Here is a 21392-nt window from a genome sequence, read left to right as displayed (position 1 = left end):
AGGACTGGGATTAGAATGTGGAGTAGCAATTAATGAATAACAAAATGGGAATTACATCTTAAAGTTACAATTCCACTCTATAAAATACATCAAGATCTGTGATAATTTTAACGTCAAGAATAAGCTTTCCTATAGTATACCATCACATTTCCACATGAGTGAAATGTAGCCTAATTAGTAATTTCTAAACATCTAGCATCGCACAATTAGATGTTTAGAATGCTTTTATAGATTAGACTTGAAAGTTCAATGTGTGCAGTATTTAGAGGGAAATATATTAATTCCGTAATATAGGACATGGTGTACTTTTTGAAAAACATTTTCTATCAATGCTCTTAATTGCTATTGTAAATTACATTGAAATAATGCTTCCAACTCTGCTGAATAAATAGGCAAATTATAAGTCTTTGAAAAAAGGTTAACATAATTAAACAAACAGGTTCCCTTCTTAATAAACAGACAACTCACAATACGGTTTGGTAGACCAATTCAAAACTTTACTAATTATCGGCCGATGGAAGTGGCAAGGATAACCCCAGCCAAGTGAGCACCACGGACGCTTGGCTGTCCTCTCTCCACTTCCCTGAACACAGAATTACATGGTATTATATACTGGTCTTGTGTCACCTAAGCACATTCCAAAGACATTAGTCATGGTCAGGGGTACAGGGAATACACATTACTGCAGGATGCGTCTGAGTTTGTCTCGTCAATCATCAGTCGCATCAAAGGCATCTTGTCATGTGGTACAAGGCAGTTACATATCAAAGGCCTCGGACTTTGGTACAACGCAGTTACATATCAAAAACATCAGATATTGTCTTAATATCTCTCACCGGGATTAACCTGGGCTTCCTCTCTCATCAATTGGTAGACGCATTTCAAAGTCATCGGTCATTATCTCAACCTTATACAGCAACCCGGGTGAAGTCTGGCTTGTTCAATACAGAGTCCCTTGAGCACATTAGTCATTGTATGAATACACAGCAACCTGGGGAATTCCTCACATCCCCCAGCCTTCGGGCTCCTTTCCTTTTTCCCATTCTTTCCCTCCCCCCCCCCCCCCCCCCCCATCAGTCTGAAGAAGGGGGGGCCTGAAGTTGCCTATTTCCTTCTCTCCATAGATGCTGCTGCACCCGCTGGGTTTCTCCAGCTTTTTTGTGTACCTTCGATTTTCCAGCATCTGCTGTTCCTCCTTAAACATCCTGGGGAAGTCTGGGCTTGTCTTTCTGTATCAATCTACTTAAGAAAAGCCTGCTTTGAGACGAAATTTAAGTTGTAATAGTCCAGGATTCCATTATATATATTTAAAAGCATTTGACCTTATCATCTTCAATTCTTGATTAAATATTACATGATCATAATCAGCTTAAAAAGCTGGCATAAAGAAAAACAAGAAACTGCAGATGCTAGTTTACAAAAAAGACACAAAGTGCTGGAGTAATTCAGCGGATCTGGCAGCATCTCTGGAGAACATCGATAGGTGATGTTTTGGGTTGGGACCTTTCTTCAGACACAAAGAAACGGCATTAATCACTAGCCAACAATGGGCTTACCAGAGAACCGCCCTGCCCAAGATCATTTGTAGCCGACCCTGATTGGTCCTGGTCTATTCCCACCTCCCGCTCTTCAACCCCCCAACCTTCACTCCTTACTTTCCGTCTGAAGAAGGAACAACCCAAAATGTCTCCCATCCTTTTTCTCCAGAGATGCTGCCTGGCCCACTGAATTACTCCAGCACTTTATGTTTATCTTTGGTATAAAGCAGCATCTGCAGTTTTTTTCTTTCTGCTCTATAAATTGTTAGGTATTTCAGTTTTATCCAAAAGGTAAGTAAAGTTTCATAATTCAATATGCACTTGTGAAAATTGGATAAACAAAAAAGAACAGTCCAACTGGAAAACCCGTAATATTGTACCTAATAATCTGCCAAAGTGATTGCACAAGAACACAGACATTAAACCGAGCCAGGAAGGTAAGCAACCGACAAAACAGTGGGTAATAACAGTTACTGGGCACAGGTTCAGTGACGAGAACAACATTCATGGCTAAGTACTAAAAATAACAAACCAGTCAAACGTGGCAGATCAGTCATTTGGACAGATGTATGTGAGTTATTTTGTCAGTCTAATTCAAGAAAACTTGATTCAAACCATTGCTGCTAAAATCAATTCTTTATTCTGACAGCGCTGGGTAATTCTTTAAACCTTCCAACACAGAGCTTAAAAACTCTGGGGCAAGTCGAAATAACTACTGACTTTGGTATAAATGTAACACATTATATAGGTAATAGACAATTATGATACAAAAGGAGTAGCAAACTATTAACTAATCATAGGTACACAAAAAAGCTGGAGAAACTCAGCGGGTGCAGCAGCATCTATGGAGCGAAGGAAATCGGCAACGTTTCGGGCTGAAACCCTTCTTCAGACCAATCATTAGCAAACTATTAACCAATCATTATGGTTTACCATACATTTAACTTATTTGCATTAACCAATCAACTAAATCCTTTCCATTGATTGACAACATGTATAGTCACATGATTTTCCCTTTTTCGGCCCCTTTACAACCTTCTTCCCCTCTGTGGTTTTCTTTAACTTCTTTGCTCAAAATCATTTTATTTCAATTAAGTAAAACAACAGAAATATAAAATGAATTCTCAGAGACCACCTCTCAGAATATAATATACACATCATACAGCAATCACACAATACATACACACAAAACATATATTTTGGAAAATAAAGTTATTTCTAAAACCAGATTTAAACAAGTCTAATATTCACTATCCTAATTAAACACAATACACTTCACAAATAATTTCCTTACTTCATAATTAAAATACAGTTACTTATGAATTCAATATGAGTTTTGTCCTATTCTTACAAAGTGGTAAGAACTTAAATTATTTCTAATCACACAATTCCCAACTCCTAGCACACAAAGGCTATATACTTGGCGCACTTGATAAATTATAATTGTTTCTTACCAAGCTCGGGTCAAGTTTCATTCTGGATTACAACCTTCACCTAGCTCATCTCTGGAGGAAAGGAATGTAAGGCCTCTTTACAACTTCTTACTAATAGCATTCCACACAGCAATTTGAAGATTACTATATGCAGACCCCAATCGTTTGGCTTAGATCAAAACAGAGTTACTTTCTCAGTCTTCTATAAACATAAGAAGTCACCCTTATACAAAGGTCATACAACCATCACCTATGCCTTATCTCTTTATCCCAACATAAATACATTTAAACAGCACAAACCAAATCACAGGCTAGTATCTAGCCTTGGTGCCTAAAACCCAATATAGACTACCATGAATCCCCTTCATGACACAGCCGAGCTCAAAGATGTGTCACAAAGAAAGAACAAATGGTGCCCATGTCCTGGGAAGAGACCCAATTAACAACCAACACTCTAAACACCAACCTAAACCAAATACTAACTTCTGACAGCATGATTATTGCTTCAAAGCAATAAATAAAGATATGCCTATTCAGATCAACATTTCCATGTTATGATAAGCCATCTGTTCTCCTGTGTGTGTTCTTTGTACTTGATTTCTTTGTGGAGCCATGTATTTCTGAAAGCCCCAACTCCAAGCCCTTCTCATGCAATTTAACATAAGTTCCTCACACAGAGATTATAATTTGAGCAGTTTTATTGTATAATATTTCCTCATATGGATGGGAAAGGATATGGACCAAACTTGGCAAACAGAACTAGTTCAGAATGGGCAATGGTCAGAATGAACAATTTCGGCCAAAGGCTTGTTAGCACGCTGTACGACTCTAGAATTATACGCGTAAACATACAAGTATTTCAACAAAGAAATAAATATTATCTAAAACAGCGACTGCTCTCATCGTACGGGAGTATTTTAAAACGAACCACAATAAAATTCCAAAGGTTTACTGCAAAATTATTAGGAACTGGAGAACAGTATGGAACAGGTAGAGATGCAAGCTTAATTGTAATTGTAATTGTAATTGTAATTGTAAATCTTTATTGTCATTTCCTGAGTATTCGCATACTCAGAGGAAACAAAAAAACGTTTCTCAACCAGTGTCCATTCAGTTTTCGTTACAAAATAAATAGCAATTAAAATTAAAATACATGAACAATTTAACCCTCTAATAACATTCAATAACATTCAACAACATTCAACGTTCCGACCGGCAGCGGCACAACAGTGGCTCTGCTGCAGTGTGGGGGGTTTGTGCGCGATACTTGGCAGGGGGGAAAGTTCATTTAACAGTCTTATAGCCTGTGGGAAGAAGCTGAGGAGCATCCTGCTGGTTTTGCAGCTGATGGTCCTGTACCTCTTCCCAGATGGGAGGATGGCGAAAAAGTCATGCGATGGGTGGTAAGGGTCTTTGATGATGGAGATGGCCCTGTTGACGCATCTCTTCTTGTATATGTCCAGCAGGAAGGGGAGTGGTGGAGCACCAATAATCCTGCTTGCGGTCTTCACTATCCTGTCCAGTTGGTGCCGTTCGTACGCCTTGCAGCTCCCGAACCAGGAAGTGATGCCTAGTCTGTGCACTCTCTACAGTCCCCCTGTAAAAAGTCCGTAGATGTGTGGTGGGGAGGCCTGCTTTCCGTAGTCTTCGGAGGGGGTGAAGTCGCTGCTGGGCTCTCTTGACCAGAGCTGTGGTGTTGGCCGTGGACGTCAGGTCATCAGACAGATGTAGTCCTAGGAACTTCACGCTGCTGACCCTTTCCACATCAGCTCCCCGCCCTCCTGAAGTCAACCACAATCTCCTTAGTTTTTCCCACGCTAAGAATGAGGTTGTGGGATTTGCACCAACCTGTGAGCAGCTCCACCTCCATCCTGTACGCCGATTCATCGTTGTCACTGATGAGACCCACTACTGTTGTGTCATCAGCGAACTTGCTGATGAAGTTGTTATTGAGTCTGGCAGTACAGTCGTGTGTAAGCAGACTAAACAGCAGGGGGCTTAGGACACAGCCTTGGGGTGAGCCAGTGCTCACGGCTATGGTTTTTGATGTCCTACTGCCCACCCTGACTGTCTGCTGCCGCTGCGACAGGAAGTTCAGGACCCAGCTACATGTGCCAGCATCAACCCCCAACAGCTCCAACTTCTCCACCAGCTGCTGCGGGATGATTGTGTTGAAAGCGGAGCTGAAGTCTATGAAGAGGATCCATAAAGATAGGTTTTTTCCGATCGAGATGTGACAACACACGAGGTTCAGTGTTGTTGAGACTGCGTCCTCTGTGGATCGGTTGGCTCTGTAGGCGAACTGCAGTGGGTCTAGGTCGGCAGGTAGACTGTTTTTGATGTGCTGCATAACTAGTCGCTCAAAACACTTCATTACAATGGGTGTTAGGGCCACTGGTCGAAAGTCGTTATGGCAGGCTGGGTTTGGTTTCTTCGGGACAGGGACGATGGTGGCACTCTTAAGACAATTCGGCACTACTGCCTGGCTGAGTGAGATGTTAAAACTGTCTGTGAAGACATCCTTCAGTTGCTCGGCACAGTCTCTTAAAACGCATCCAGGAATGTTGTCCGGCCCTGCAGCTTTGCGTGGATTGACGCTGGCAAAGGCCTTTTTAACTCCGGTTGCGGACAGCCTGAGCGACTGGTCACTGGGAGATGGCAGTGGTGCACGTGTCTGGGTGCTGTTTTTAACCTCAAACCGTGCGTAGAACTCGTTCAGTTCATCTGGTAGGGAGGGGTTGCTTTGGCATATCGGCAGGCGGGGGGGGGGGGGGGGGCTTGAAGTCAGTGATGGTCTGAAATCCCTGCCACAAGCGGCGTGTGTCTTTTCATTTTCGAAGTGGCTATTGAGCTTTTGTCCGTACAGCCTCTTCGCCCTTAACAAAGGGCATACTAATAAAAGTTATGCTATTGATATTTTGTTGTATTCACTTTAAGAAAATCATGTGTATTTACCTTTTAAGAACACGGTGTATAGCTGTGGCCACCTGCAATAGTTTGCACAACAATACAGTAGCACCTTTGTGACTCCATTTTCCAAAACAATAATGTGTGCTTTCATCAGAAAAAATAGAACCATGTTGTGAAGAGCACGTGTTGGAAGGATATTGAGATAGGGTTTCGGAGCAGGAGTACCAAATGAAGTATAACAGCTTTTCCACATACTTACTTCCCAAACAAACACCAGTTAATAATGCATCAACACCTATATTATGCAACATGATCCTAACTGTGCAACCAATTTACTAAACATGTAATTTCTATACTAAGGTGACCAAAAATACAAACAATAGGTGACCCCATCAATGTTTTATAAAGCTGTAAGCCCTGCTCTTATACTCTCTCTAGCTAATGAAGGCTAGCACCCATATGCTTTCTCCACCATCCTATCAATCAGTGCTCCCACCATGTGGGATCTTTGGACTTGTTCGCCATGGTCCTTCTGTTCCTCAATACTCCCAGAGGTCCTTCCATTCATTGTGCATGCCCTATTCTTGTCTGACCTCCCAAAATGTATAATTTTACACTCATCCGGAGTAAAATTCCATCTTTATTGCTTTGATAACTTTGCCAGCCTATCACTATTTTTCTGCGGTGCGAACAAGTCTACTGCTATTCAACAGACCGCTGATTTTTGTGTCATCTGCAAACTTACTATTCATCCCTCCTACATTAGTGTACAAGTTGCTAATGCACATAGCAAACTGATTGTTCCAGTATAAATCCTTGTGGTAACTGGTCATAGGATTCCAATCACAAATACAAGCCTCTTTTCTTACAGGCAGTGCATCAGGGAGGTAGAAGTTGAATACAGAATACGTTAACGTTAATATTAATAGGCTTTAAATATGCCTGCATGCAGTCCTTAATATGATGCAAATCAACAGTCAACCGAAGCATTACTGAAAGATCCCAAAATGCCAATACCATCTTTGCTCTCATTGCCATCTTTAAGAAAATGTATCTTAATTTTTTTTTAATGGAAACAATTAATTGGAATACTGGGTAGAAAGGCTGGAAGAGAAAGACCACATATTGAAATAGTGAGTCAGGCAAGTTAAAAAATAGAGGAATGCACTAATTGCCAATAGATCTTCTTGTTATCGAGTCCACATACAAGATTAGAAGTTGTTCATCCAGAGTTGAACACACTTCTCAGCATCTGCACAATGGTGTCTGTCTTGCGCTTCTTGTGCGTGGTGGTGGAAAGCGTAGATTGGTTACTTCACATACTAACCAATGTAGTGCTTTATTATTAGATGCTGCGCCAACTACACTGTTCATATTATCGTAACCCAACTCGTGCTGGCAGTCTACGCTGCTACACAGCTGAAGCAACATCCTGTAGCGTATTATAAGTGCCTTTCAATAAATACTGTTGTACCATATTCGTGAGTATGACTGGGTCATCTGACATGGTGTCAAGAAGTGATTGGTAACCCACTCCATGTTTAAGTATATCGGCTTTTATTTTATCCCCTGTATTTTGTTTCCATCCATTCACGCGCGCTACCATGGCCAGCTCACTTCGCCGTCCAGACCCTCTGATCTTTGACTCGGACATCGCTGAACGTTGGCGCGTTTTTGAGCGCGACTACAACCATTACATTCGTGCTGCCCATCGCTGAGCTACACAAGAAGAGCGTGCCTCTATACTTCTTAACGTCGCTGGCCCTGAAGCAATGAAACGCATAGGGCGTTTTGACTACGCGCCTGCAGTTCTAGATCACAACAACCAGATCGTGGTACCTGCTGAAACTATTGATGATCCTGCGGTCCTACTCACTAAGTTCCGACAGCTGTGTGACCTTCGTGCCAACTCCATACTTGAACGTACTAACTTTTTTGCTCGTTACCAACAGCAAGGTGAGCCTGTAGAAAATTACATTAGTAATCTGAGACACATTGCTGTGTTAAGCTGAGTTCTTTTGTCAATCTAATGTTAAACAAACTTGACTCAAACGCTTGTAGCTGTTGAAATCGATTCTTTATTGAGTACTGAGACAATTCTTTGAACCTTCCAACACGGAGCTAAAAGCTCCGGGGCAGCTCCAAAGAATCAGTTACTTTGATACAAACGCATGGCATTTATATAGGTATTAGACATTTCAGGTACAGAGGGTATGACAAACTAGTAACCAATCATCCGAGTCCTTCTGGTGATTTATAACAGTCACATGATCCCCCTTCTCTGGCCTCATTTTACAACTTCTGTTTGCCTGTGGTTTAACTTTGTTTAGAATTATTTTATTTCATCACAGCAAAACCCCAGTAGGCTCAATTATCAAAGACCACTCCTCAAAATATAAGATACATATGTAATACAATGATCACACAAGTCATACAAACAAAACACACTTTCCATACCAAGAAGAAAGATATTTCTATAAATCTAAACAAGGTCTAATGTTTACAATCTTACTTAGACACAATACATTTCATAAATGGATTCACTACAATTTTACACAGTTTAAAATACCATTACTTATGTATTCAAAACATTAATTATATGTTCGCCGATTTACACAGCTTCTAAGTTAAATTCAAAACCCACACACACCTCCCAACTCCAAGCATACATGGGTCGTAAATCTGTCAAATTAATTGATGTGTTTTGTGCCAGGATACAGCTTAATTCTTAACTTAGTCCTTTTCCTGCTATCTCTGGGAGATGGATTTCCACTCATCTGCAAGGCCATTTACAAATATTACAGAACAAAGGATAAATTTACAACTTCAGACCATTACCTCAAACCTACATCTGCTTCTTCGACTTTCTATAAACAGAAGGTAGGTCACAAATCCATCAATCTGATTCTTTTCCTCTCCAAGCATCCATCCCTTATCTCAACTTCATTATAATTTAACATAGCCAAAGCTAACCACAGAGTCTATTATCTCTCAGCCTTGAATTCTGTCTCGAACTCAGCATAAACAGTCATAAATTAGAAACATAGAAAATAGGTGCAGGAGGAGGCCATTCTGCCCTTCGAGCCAGCACCGCGATTCATTGTGATCATGGCTGATAGTCCCCTATCAATAACCCATGCCTGCCCTCTCCCCATATCCCTTGATTCCACTAGCCCCTAGAGCTCCATCTAACTCTCTCTTAAATCCATGCAGTGACTTGGCCTCAACTGCCCTCTAACTCTTCATCTTTATGCCACATTCAGAGCTCAGGAAGGGGTGGGAGATTGCAACGTTCACGTGGTCCGCCCTGTTTCGCCGAATGTAATAAACATGTTGTGCACAATCAAATAAGAACAAGCTGTCCTACAACTTTAGGCTGTGCACGTCATACGCAAGAAGAAGAAGAACTCAGGAATGTGCCATAGAGAAAGAGCAGATGACCTCTGGCCTAAGAAGAGACCCTATTCAGCTATCCATTCTTCAACACAAAATCATATCAAACATTATTTCCTCCATCGTTTTAATTGCCTCAAAGCAATAAACTAAGCTATGCAAGTTCAGATTAGCGTTTCTATGTTTTGATTCATTTGTCCCCTGTGTGTTTCTTTGTACTTTATTTCTTTAGGAGTCATGTGTTTCTGAAAACCTTAAGCTTTTTTCTTGCAAATTAAAAGTCACCATCCAAGCAGTTCTATTATATACTATTTCCTCAGCTGCATGCTGCCGTTTTGAGAATCTGTGTGATGAACTCATCCGCAACAGACTGGCCTGCTTAGCGATAAGGTGCAAGATGAATTAAGGGCCTGTCCCACTTGCGTGTCCTTGGCATGCAAATTACGCAACCTCGTGGTCGCATTGAGCCGCGATGGTCCGGCAAAGGTCGGGCGCGATTACATGCGTACGCACAGCCGTCTGGAGCACGTGACATCATTTGAAGATGGACACAAAGCTGGAGTAATTCAGCGGGACCGGCAGCATCTCTGGAGAGATGCAATGGGTGATGTTTCGGGTCGAGACTCTTCTTCAGTCAGAAAAGAAGGGTCTTGGCCCGATACGTCACTCATTGCTTCTCCCCAGAGATGCTGCCGGTCCCGCTGAGTTACTCCTGCATCTTGTGTCTATCTTCAATTTTCTTGGCCCCGCTCTGGGAGTAGAAGTGGGGGCGGATCCGGACCGCAACGGCCGTGAGCCCCAGGCCGAGTTCAGCGATCTTTTGCCTGCTGTTGAAGGTGAGACGTTGCGTCGCGCCAGGGTCTTGGGCCTGTCCCACTTTGGCCGTCAGTTCCGAGGCAGGCCATCGGCGCGTGAAGATTCCGTTCACTACAAAAATTTCAGAGCCCGGCGCGATGTCGCGCACAACTACATACCCCTCCGCGCTTCTAAGTGGGAACGGCCTCGCGCGGCCATACGATGCCCGTACGCCTCAATGCAACCATGAGGTTGTGTAATTTTCGTGCCAAGGACACGTAAGTGGGACAGGCCCTTTACTCCACGATTCTGAACTGACCTTGGCCCGAGCTGAACATGCTTGTAGGATTGCTGAACTAACAGTTTCTCTAACAATGTCATTGGGCCCGTGGCCACATTCCTCGTACAGTGTCGATGCTACCAACACCTCCTATCGTAACTGGTGTTCACAACCCCACAACAGCCTCAGAGATTTATCAAACAGTTCTCTAACTGTGATGGCTCCCATCCTCCAAGTCGCGAACACGGCGTTGCTTTCAGAAAAATTTTCCACTATTGCAACTACATGAATCACTTCATGAAATGCTGCCATTGACGCATAGCTCGCTCACTCCCAAGGCAGCCTGTGCACATGTTAAAACATGAAGCTACTGATAATGAGTACCAGGAGCTGGCAGCGCCTTCTTCTGTTCAGCTCCCAGAGCATGAAGATAACAGTCGTAACATCAACTCGCTGATTACTTTCACTAACAAGCAACTTGACCCTGAAGTTTCTCTGCTCATCAACAAGAACGTCATTGTGCAAAGATCGACATGGTGCCATGTCATGTCATTATCTGAATTTAAACAAATCCGTAACGCCAGACGTATTGCAAACACTTCAACCACTTTGCTAGCCTACGGGGGAGGTGAGCTGCTCCCACTTGGAGAAACTGAACCGACTTGCCGCCTGGAGTCACAAGCTCACAAACTGAAGTTTTTTATTGTCCACTGGAAAGCTGCAACGCTGCTTGGCATTAACGCGTGCCAGGATCTAGGACTCGTTACTTTTGGGCCTGCTGTCCATCAAATATCTCCCACTGAGGGATCCACCCAGCAAATACTGTCACAATACAAAGAATTATTTGACGACAAGCTTGGAAAGCTGCCCATCAAATACAACATCGCCACTGATCCAAATGTCTTAACTGTGGTCCGAGCACCACACCGCATTCCACATGCTTTGCGCAACAGAGTATACAATGAGCTCCAACGGATGGTGTCCCTGGATGTCCCAGGGTCACCAACCCGTCCAGCTGGGTTTCCACCATGGTGGTTGCAATAAAGAAGAACAAGGAAGAAATCCAAATCTGCATCAACCCCAGAGACCTGAACACAGCGATCAGACGCCAACAATCCCCGATGCGTACAGTAGAGGACGTTACAGCTCAGATAGGCAGTGCATCCGTGTTTTCAGTTCTGGATGCCAAAAGTCCGTTCTGGCAAATCCCGCTGGATACTGACTCGTCCAATCTCACCACGTTCGGCACCCCCTTTGGCCGCTATAAATTTCTGCGGATGCCCTTTGGCATCAACTCTGCTAGTGAGGTATTCTAACTCACAATGGAACAATTATTTGCGGGGTATCCGTGCGGCATCATTGTCGATGATATTCTCGTTGCTGGACGCAACACGGCTGAACATGATGCCAACTTGAAAAAAGTACTAGACCGTGCTAAAGACATCCATCTCAAGCTCAACCCTCTAAAATGCAGATTATGTGTCAAGGAGGTCAACTATGTCGGACACGTATTCACCAGTGATGGCCTCAGACCGGACCCATTCAAGATCACTGCCATCTCCCAGTGACGTTACGAGTTTACAGAGATTCCTGGGAATGGTCAACTACTTGGGGAAATTCATTCCCAACCTCTGCGAAATATCTGCTCCTCTACTTCAACTGACTCACAAGGACAATGCCTTGTCCTGGTACCAACAACACCAGAGAGCTTTTGAAATCCTCAAATTGCAGTTGTCCAGTGCTCCACCCCTCGCCTACTTTGCTTTGAAGTTACCGGTGACGCTCACGTGTGAAGCATCTCAATATGGACTTGGCGCTGCTTGCCTACAGACTTCCACCGATCGTGACTGTAGACCTGTTGCTTACGCCTCCCGCACCCTGTCCGAGACAGAACAACGTTATGCTCAGATCATAAAGGAATTACTTGCCGTGGTTATTGCCTGCACAAAATTCAAGGACTTTATTTTTAGCAAGTCCGTGACTGTTGAAACAGACCACCAGCCGCTGGTCGCCATTCTGAACAAACTCATTCATGCTGCTCATGCTCGCCTGCAACGGATGATGATGCAGCTACAGTGTTTGACCACCAGTCTACAAAAAAGGCAAGGACATGCACCTAGCTGACACGCTATCAAGAGCCCCACTCAAAACCTGCGAACAACAGTCGTCAGAACAAGATCAGTTCACAGTAATGATGGTGTCGTACATACCTAGTGAATGCCTAAGCAGCCTGGCAGAGCAAATGGCTGCAAATACAACTCTACAACTACTGTCCTCAGTCATACGGCGTGGCTGGCCGGATAAACAACATAGTGCCCCACTTGCGCTTCCCCCATACTACCTGGTTCGCGACAACCTGGTGTTACAGGACGGGGTCATAATCAAGGGTCACAAAGCAGTCATCCCAGCTGTTCTACAGGACAAGTACTTTGATGCCGTCCACAGGGGGCCACCCTGGTGTGGAAGTGACCTTACAATGAGCAAAGAGCATGTTTTACTGGCCCGGGATGACCGAGTATATACTCGAAAAAGTTGTAGCCTGCGCTGTCTGCAACAGCCTGACGCCACGCCATCAGAAGCAGCCCTTGCTCTCACACCCTGTTCCTCCTCTGCCGTGGTCCACGGTCACTACCGACATATTCGAGTGGCGGGGCAAACAATATCTGGTTATCGTTGACTCGTATTCAGGATGGTTTGAAATTAACCCACAACAAACTATCACATCCGATACAGTCATCCAAAAGCTGTCACGTCACTTCCCCCTACACGGCGCCCCTGCACGCCTCCTGTCTGATAACGGCAGGCAGTTCACCAGCCAGAGTTTTAAAAACTTTGCTCGACGATGGGATTTTCAGCAGTCCTGAATTTCCACAGTCCAACGGACTCACAGAACGGGCGGTTTTTAGCGCCAAACAATTAATGGAGTGCTCACACCTTGCTAAATCCAATGTGTTCTTGGACCTGCTCAACTTAAGGAACATCGCCCGTGACCCAATATTGGGGTCTCCAGCCCAACGCCTGATGTCTCAGCAGACCCGTGTTGCCCTGCCTGTGCCCCAGCAGCTGCTGCAGCCATCCGTTCACCTCCTGTCGTCCAGAAACAACTCCAACTGAACCGCGATGCCCAGAAGCGATTTTTCGATGTCCAGCAAACCACTTAAACCTCTCTCCAGTGGGCAAGTTGTTCGCCTCCAGACTGACAAGGGCTATGGCCATTTGGATCACATCCACAGCGCAGATGGAGATATTTACAGATGCAACCGTCAACACCTCCTTCCTGTGTAGGAACCACGTCCTGCGGTCTCGTATCCAGAAGCCACGCGTCCGATCTACCGTTCTACTGTCGGACTGTCTCTTCCCTCACGCTCTACTGCTGCAGACCAACCATTGGCTACGCCCCCTATACCCTCACCACAACGTTCGGTGCCCTGCTCACCGGCTACGCCATGTTCACCTCCCAGCTTATGCTTGTTTTGGGGACTAGTCCCCTTCAGTTTTCTCTTCAGCATATAAAAGGCATGCTCAATTGGGTTCAGATCGGGTGATTTACTTGGCCACTCAAGAATTTACAATTTTTTAGCTTTGAAAAACTCCTTTGTTGCTTTAGCAGAATGTTTGGGATCAATGTCTTGCTGTAGAATGAACCGCCGGCCAATGAGTTTTGAGGCATTTGTTTTGAATCAGATCGGATGTGTCTACACACTTCAGAATTCATTATGCTACTACCATTATGCTACTATCATCAATGAAGATAAGTGAGCCAGTACCTTCAGCAGCTATACATGCCCAGGCCATAACACCCCCACCACTGTTTCGCAGATGAGGTGGTATGCTTTGGATCTTGGACAGTTCCTTCTCTCCTCCATACTTTGCTCTTGCCATCACTCTGATATAAGTTAATCTTTGTCTCATCTGTCCACAAGACCTTTTTTTCTGTGGTGCTCTTTTAAGTACTTCTTGGCAAACTGTAACCCGGTCATCTTATTTTTGCAGATAACCAGTGGTTTGCATCTAGCAATGGAGCCTCTGCATTTCTGTTCATGAAGTCTTCTGCGGACAGTCATTGACAAATCTACACCTGTCTCCTGAAGAGTGTTTCTGATCGGTCGGACAGGTGATTGGGGATTTTTCTTTATTATAGAGAGAATTCTTCTGTCATCAGCTGTGGAGGTCTTCCTTGGCCTGCCAAGACCTTTACAATTAGTAAGCTCACCAGTGCTCTCTTTCTTCTTAATGATGTTCCAAACAGTTCATTTTGGTAAGCCCAGGGTCTGGCTGATGTCTCTAACAGTTTTATTCTTGTTTCTCAGTCTCATAATGGCTTTTTGACTTTCATTGGCACAACTTTAGTCCTCATGTTGATAAACAGCAATAAAAGTTTCCAAAGGTGATTGAAGGACTGGAGGAAAGACGAGTTGCTGAGAGCTCTCTTATACCTGCATTAAGGAGGCATTTAAACACCCCGGAGCAATTAAAAAGTCCTGTGAAGCCATATGTCCCAAACATTATGGTGCTGTGAAATGGGGGGGACTATGTATAAACGCAGTTGTAATTTGTACAAGATGAAACCAAAATGTATAAAAATACACTTTAATAAAATCTGACTATGCACTTTAACCACATGTCATTTATTTCTATTACAAATCTCAAATAGTGGAGTACAGAGGCAAGTGAATAAATGATGGGTCTTGGTCCCAAACATTACGCGGGGTACTGTATGTTTTATTGCAAGTTACATTGCAATTTGTTACAAAATTGAACTGTTTTTAGAATGAAATATCCTCACACTCTCACCAGGGTTTTCCTCAAAGCAAAGTTCATAAATTCGTACATTCATGTGATAGGAGCAGATTTAGGCCATTCGGCCCATCATGTATACTCCATTCAATCATCGCTGATCTATCTTTCCTTCAACCCCATTCTTCTGTCTTCTCTCCATTATCACTGACACCCGTACTAAATAAGAATTTATCTATCTCTGCCTTAAAAATATCCATTGACCTGGCCTCCACAGCCATCTGTGGCAATGAATTCCACAGATTCACCACCATCTGACTAAAGAAATCCCTCCTCATCTTCCTCAAGGAATGTGCTTTTATTCTGCGACTATGACCTCTGGTCCTAGACTCTCACACTAGCTGAAACATCCTCTCCACATCCACTCTATCCAAAGTCATAAGTGCCCCCCCCCCCCTTACTTTCAGTCTGACGAAGGGTCCCAAGCTGAAACATCACACTTCCTTTTTTTCCAGAGATGCTGCCTGATCAGCTGAGTAACACCAGCACTGTCTATCTCCTGTAGTTTCATCTTTGACTACAAATTCTGGGCCAACAATGCTGAAGGTCAGATCTGAAAACCTCAGAGCATTGTAAGTTGGAGGTGAACCACATGAAACACAGGAAGCAATGAGAGGGAAATTCGTAGATAATGGGTGACTGTTACGGTTCTGAACAAAAACGTCCCAGAGTAAATCTAAGCAGTCATATACAACTACTTTTCACAAACCCACAATAGGAAGTGGACTATCTTGGTCAGGTTATATTCTGTTTCAAAATCGATTAAATCAAACAAGGAGGTCCTAATTTCTAACACCTGATAGAGAAGTGTAACTTTAAACTCACTGCAACCCAACACTGAAACTCATAGTCCAGATCAAAAGGAGACCTAAACACATAATCTATTTTTTTTTGACGAAACAAGCTGCTGCTCTCTCTCAAAGGACAATCAATTATCAGTGTACTGATAATGAAAGATAATCTGGATGGCAACACTCAGGTGAAGCTGTTTGTACAATGCACGACTGAAGCAAGTGTTTATAAAATTAATCTAATAACAAGGAACTGCAGATGCTGGTTTACCTAAGGAAGATGCAAACATGCTTGAGTATGTTCTCCAGTGATGCTGCCTGACCTGCTGAATTACTCCAGCACTTTCTGTCTTTTTTTGTAAAACACTATCTGCAGTTACTTTGTATCTACAAGAAAAGTCTGATAATGTTCTAAATGTTTCCAGAAACATAATTGGTGTCATAAAGATTGAAGGATATGGAATAAAAGGCTTTTGGACAGAACATTGATTAAGCAGCAGAGAACAGAGCATAGTATTGGAAAATTGTTTATGGATTGGAGAAGTGCTTGTTAGCGTTCCTCCGGGTTGCTAACGGGACTCTACTTTTCTTAAGGTAAACACAAATGCTGGAGTAAAGCCCCTGTCCCACTTTCACGACTTAATTCACGACCTCTGCCGAGTTTGCCCTTGACTCATATTCGCAGCATGGTCGCCACGAGGTCGTAGGTCATGGGTAGGTCGTAGTAGGTCGTGATGCTAGTTGTGAGTACTCGTGGCATCAAGTAGGTCGCGGTGTTTTTTCTAGCCTGATAAAAAACGGCCACGAGTAAAAAAAAAGGTCGGCATGGAAAAAATCGATACTTTTTACTCGTAGGTAGGTCGTAGGTAGGTTGTGATGCTAGTCGTAGGTAGTCGTAGGAGGTTGGAGGCAGTCGAAAGTAATAGCTCCGGGGTGAAAAAAAGGTCAGTAGGAAAAAAAAGTGTCTTTAAATAGCAGAACATCACATCTGTCACACCAGGGCATGTTCATTCATAGCTGGAGAGTTTTTTGGAGAGGAGACTTGTGTTTTAGAGATGGCACCAAAAAGGCAGCAGCGCAGGGGGAGGGCACAATCCTAAAAAAAACCCGCTATGCAGATGTTGCCCACCCAAGAGGAGGAGTGGCAGGAGGTGATGCCGCAGCAGGTGATAATGCAGGAGGTAGCCCTGCATGAGAGACCCCTGGAGGAGACCAGGGTGGTAGTATATGTCCCCAACGCCACCCCATCCTTCACTGCTTCATTTGAAGGCAGCAAAGTAGCCCTTTCTCCTGTGTCTGACACAGCATCAGAGGCAGATGCCCCATTGGTGGAGAGGGAGGGCTGGAGGAAGGTTATGCCCTGCACCTTCACCAGGCAGCAGGAGGGGGACCTTGAGGAATGGTTCCAGCAGAATGCCATCCTGTACAAAAAGGAAAATGAGGGGTACAGGGACAGGAACAAGAATGACATGCTTGTCATCCACTGCCCCACATGTGTGCTTAAAGTTCAATTTTTGTCAAAGCCCAGCGCCGCTCTCTTCCAGTCATCTTGTGTACTGGGACAGTCCATCACATCATCTCCATTCACCCATTGAGACCTCTTCTTGTGCTTCCTCTTCACCCTTGCTCTTCCCTTCTGCCTTTCTTAAAAAGCTGCTGAAGCAAAAGGACTACTGCAAACAGCAGTAAAACGTACATGGTCGAAGCCAGTCTTCAACATAGTCGAAGGAGGTCTTCTTCATAGTCGTGGGAGGTCTTCAACATAGTCGCAGGATGTCGTACACATAGTCGTAGGAGGTCGTAGGTTACCAGACCTTGATTTTTTTTAGGTTGTTTAAGGTCGTCAGAGGTCGCGAATTAGGTCGTGAAAGTAGAACAGGGGCTTAACTCAGCGGGACAGGCAGCATCTCTGGATAGAAGGAATGGGTGACGTTTCTGGTCGAGATCCTTCTTCAGACAGGATTACAGATACCGACAGTCGATCTGCCGATTTTCGCAACGGTACTCATAGACACATAGAAAATAGGTGCAGGAGTAGGCCATTCAGCTCCTCGAGCCAGCACCATCATTCAATGTGATCATGGCTGATCGTCCACAATCAGTACCCTGTTCCTGCCTTCTCCCCATATCCTTTGATTCTGCTAGCCCTCGGGGCTCTATCTAACTTTCTTTTGAATGCATCCAGTGAATCGGCCTCCACAGTCTTCTGAGGCAGAGAATTCACAAATTCACATCTCTCTGTGTCACACCCCTTATTCTTAAACTGTGACCAGGAATGACCAGGGTGGAACAAGTCTTTGATTACGTTGCCTACTTTTCCAAGGCAGTGTGAAGTTGGGGGGCCTGGTATGTGTAATGGACTGGGTGCACCTACAACTCTCTGCAATTTCTTGTGGTCTTGGGCAGTTGTTCCCAAATCAAGCTGTGATACAACCTGACAGTATGCTTTCTACAGTGCATCTGCAGAAGTTTATAAAAGCCTGCCTATGATTCATATCCCCCCCATTCCCTGAATATCCACGTACCAATCAAAAACTCCTTAAACTCCACTATTATACCTGTCTCCACCTTTGGTAGTGCTCCCAAGGCACCCATCACCCTACACTCTGTGTAAAAATCTTGCCCTGCACATCTCCTTTAAGTTTTGCCCCTCTCACCTTCAAAGTTCAGGGCACAATTTCCATAGAGGCAGGCAACACAACATTTAATTTAGTTAATGAATCATGAGGTGCATAGCAATAGACTTCAACGAAGCTGATAGAAAAGGCAAATTGATGTCAGATGAGATTTAGTGCAAGGAAAAATGGAGTGTAACATTTTGATAGGAAGAAAGATGGGTAATATATGCTAATAGATAAAATCCCAGATGAAGACAATGACTGATTTATGTCTATAGCTCCTCCCACTGTGCAACCAAAAGTTCACATTTGAAAATTCTTATAATTATTTCTCCCTCACCATAATGGAACAAAAATCAAACATGTTTCATTGTTTTCAACAATAACTGAAGGCATGTCTTCCAATAAAACAGTTGTTTCTGATTTTTAATCAAAAAAGGTTCTGGATAAATATCAATGTGGACAAAATCAGAGGTCACATGCACTTTCAATTTGCAGCATATTGATTATTGTTAACGGGCAGGGAATTAAACAGAATTGAAGAACCTATAAATTACCATTTATTTTATATAAAACTAATCCAGTTGTTTCCCATCACTATCAATTTCACACTGTGGAAAGAGATGACAGAGGAAAACCAGGAACTATAGCAACATTTAAAAGACATTTGGACAGACCATGGATAGTAAAGGTTTAGAGGGATATGGACCAAACGCTGCCATGGGACCATCTTGGTCGACATGGGCAAGGTGGGCTGAAGGGCCTGTTTCCGTGCTGTATTATCCATGACTCCAAGTCTCGACGCGAGTTATCACTTGAAGATTAACAATAAATTATTCGTTTCTCTAGCGTGACGTGGCTATATAGCGGAGATAGCTGAGGAAGAAGGTACGATCGCAATGTTTAAGAAACATTTAGACAGGTATGTGGATAGGGTAAGTTTACAAGGATATGGGCCAAAAGCAGACAGGTATGACTAGTGTAAGCGGCGTGGGCAAACTGGGCTGAATTAGACAAATGCAAATAATAATTAAAATCTATAGTGAAGAGCGGGAAAAATATTTTTCCTACAGCATTGATTTCGTTCGATAAGGTGGTGCAAACTTCGCCTTGCCGAAAGGTGGTTGGACAGATGAGGGGTAACTAACATACAAATGGAACTGTGTAAATACAATCAAATATTTTACCTCGGTTGCGAGAAGCTGATCTAATTCGAACTAATCCTCAACGGTTGAAAATAGCAGGATTGCTCGGGCGAGAGAGATCTTTTTTGCAATATAAATATGCATCTACATCCCTGTCCCGGACAGACACGCACGTGCGCCTTCTCCCACTCAACTTGATGGAGTGTGCTGGTCCGGGAGCACCTGTCAATCGTTGTGCTCAGCAACCTGATACTCGCACGCGCACCCCAGGCCAAGTTCGACTCGATGTTTTCAGTGTTGAGCGAGGCGGGAGCTGGAACTGTGTTCATGCCGCTCCGGCCCCACTCGTCTGTCGACGCTGTTACTGGCGCAGCAGTTACCTAGAAATCCAAGGGCTGGACAATGACCCCACACGTTACAATCGGCTGCGGTACGTCACCTTTTTTTTCCATGCAGGCACTGTTCCGATGTGACTGTAGTCGACAAGAGACGGCGTGAACCGTGCAACTCGCTGCTTTAGTGTAAGGCACGTTGGTGCACGTGTCTTGAAAGATGCATTTCGTTTTATAACAATTAGCTTTTGCTTCTTGCAATACTAAAAAAAATCGTTATATTTCATGGAGATTTATTTTTGTTTTATCTATTTAATCTTACACTTGCACATAGACACATCTGTGGGTACCTTCGTTTTAAACCAGCATCTGAGCTTCCTACACATTTATAGATTCTAAACATTTTATAGATTTAAATGACGTTTTTGTTTGTGTTGAGAAGCTGAACTAATCACGGTGGTCTATCATTCCAATGCAGCGTTGAAATAAATATTTAAGGATTGCTTGGACTGAATTAGATGAAGTCGCAGAACCAACTTCCACAGAACATAGTTTTTAGTCAGATATTTAGTATGGAAATATTGATCAATGATAGGCAATTACGCAAAATATAGATCATTTAGATGTTCTTATGACATGATTGTGCTAAAAAAAAATATTTTGATTATCTTGGCTGCTGCAGTGTAAAAGAACGAGTAAAATTTATGGGAATTAAACATTCAATTCCTTCGATTTGGCATAGAAAGTCATGACAAAGTGAGATTTAAAAAATCATGTTATATAGGGTGATTTCACGAAAGGTCACTGGAGCGTAGATCCACACCCACGTGACCGTAAATCTCAACTGGTTATCGCGTTTGCTCGCTGAATTTCATCAAAAGTAAGGCATTATTAACTTACTTTTGATGAAATTCAGCGAGCAAACGCGATAATTCCCGATATTTTGGCCCTTTAAATCTTCACGGCAAATGTCTGCTAATCACTTCCGCTGTTTTTCCACCTTCAGTTCCTTCTTGTAATTACCTTACTCTCTTATCTTTTTTTTGCCTGAAAATTTAGGTCGCTGTGCTTCACGGTCACCCCGACTAGCACAGAAAATTTCAGCTCAAATATCGGCCGTTTTCGATGTTTTTAACGGGTGGGAAAGTGCGTGTTTTCCCATTCACTAACATGTACCGATGTATAACATGTACTCCAGTTGAGATTTTAGGTCACGTGGGTGCGGATCTACGCTCCAGTGACCTTTCGTGAAATCACCCTATTGTGAATTTTTTGTGAATGAGATTAGTTTGTTATTTGGATATTTTGGCTACGAAACAAATTATTTTTTGCCTTTTCTTAAGAATGGGATAGATGTTTA

General features: G+C 43.4%; 1 protein-coding gene across 1 annotated transcript in view; it reads right to left on the bottom strand.

Moving 5' to 3' along the window:
• Positions 1-20038, bottom strand: part of LOC129695780 (long-chain-fatty-acid--CoA ligase ACSBG2-like) — a 157678-nt gene extending 137640 nt beyond the window's left edge. The window contains exon 1 of the mRNA XM_055633088.1: positions 19743-20038. The gene's annotated coding sequence lies outside the window, so the exon portion shown is untranslated. The remainder of the gene's footprint in view (positions 1-19742) is intronic.
• Between the last annotated feature and the right edge of the window lie 1354 nt (positions 20039-21392).

The sequence above is a fragment of the Leucoraja erinacea genome, chromosome 1 (genome assembly GCF_028641065.1).
Source record: "Leucoraja erinacea ecotype New England chromosome 1, Leri_hhj_1, whole genome shotgun sequence".
Taxonomy (NCBI): domain Eukaryota; kingdom Metazoa; phylum Chordata; class Chondrichthyes; order Rajiformes; family Rajidae; genus Leucoraja; species Leucoraja erinaceus.
The sequence above is the reverse complement of the archived record's forward strand: the minus strand, read 5'-3'. Positions and strand labels throughout refer to the sequence as shown.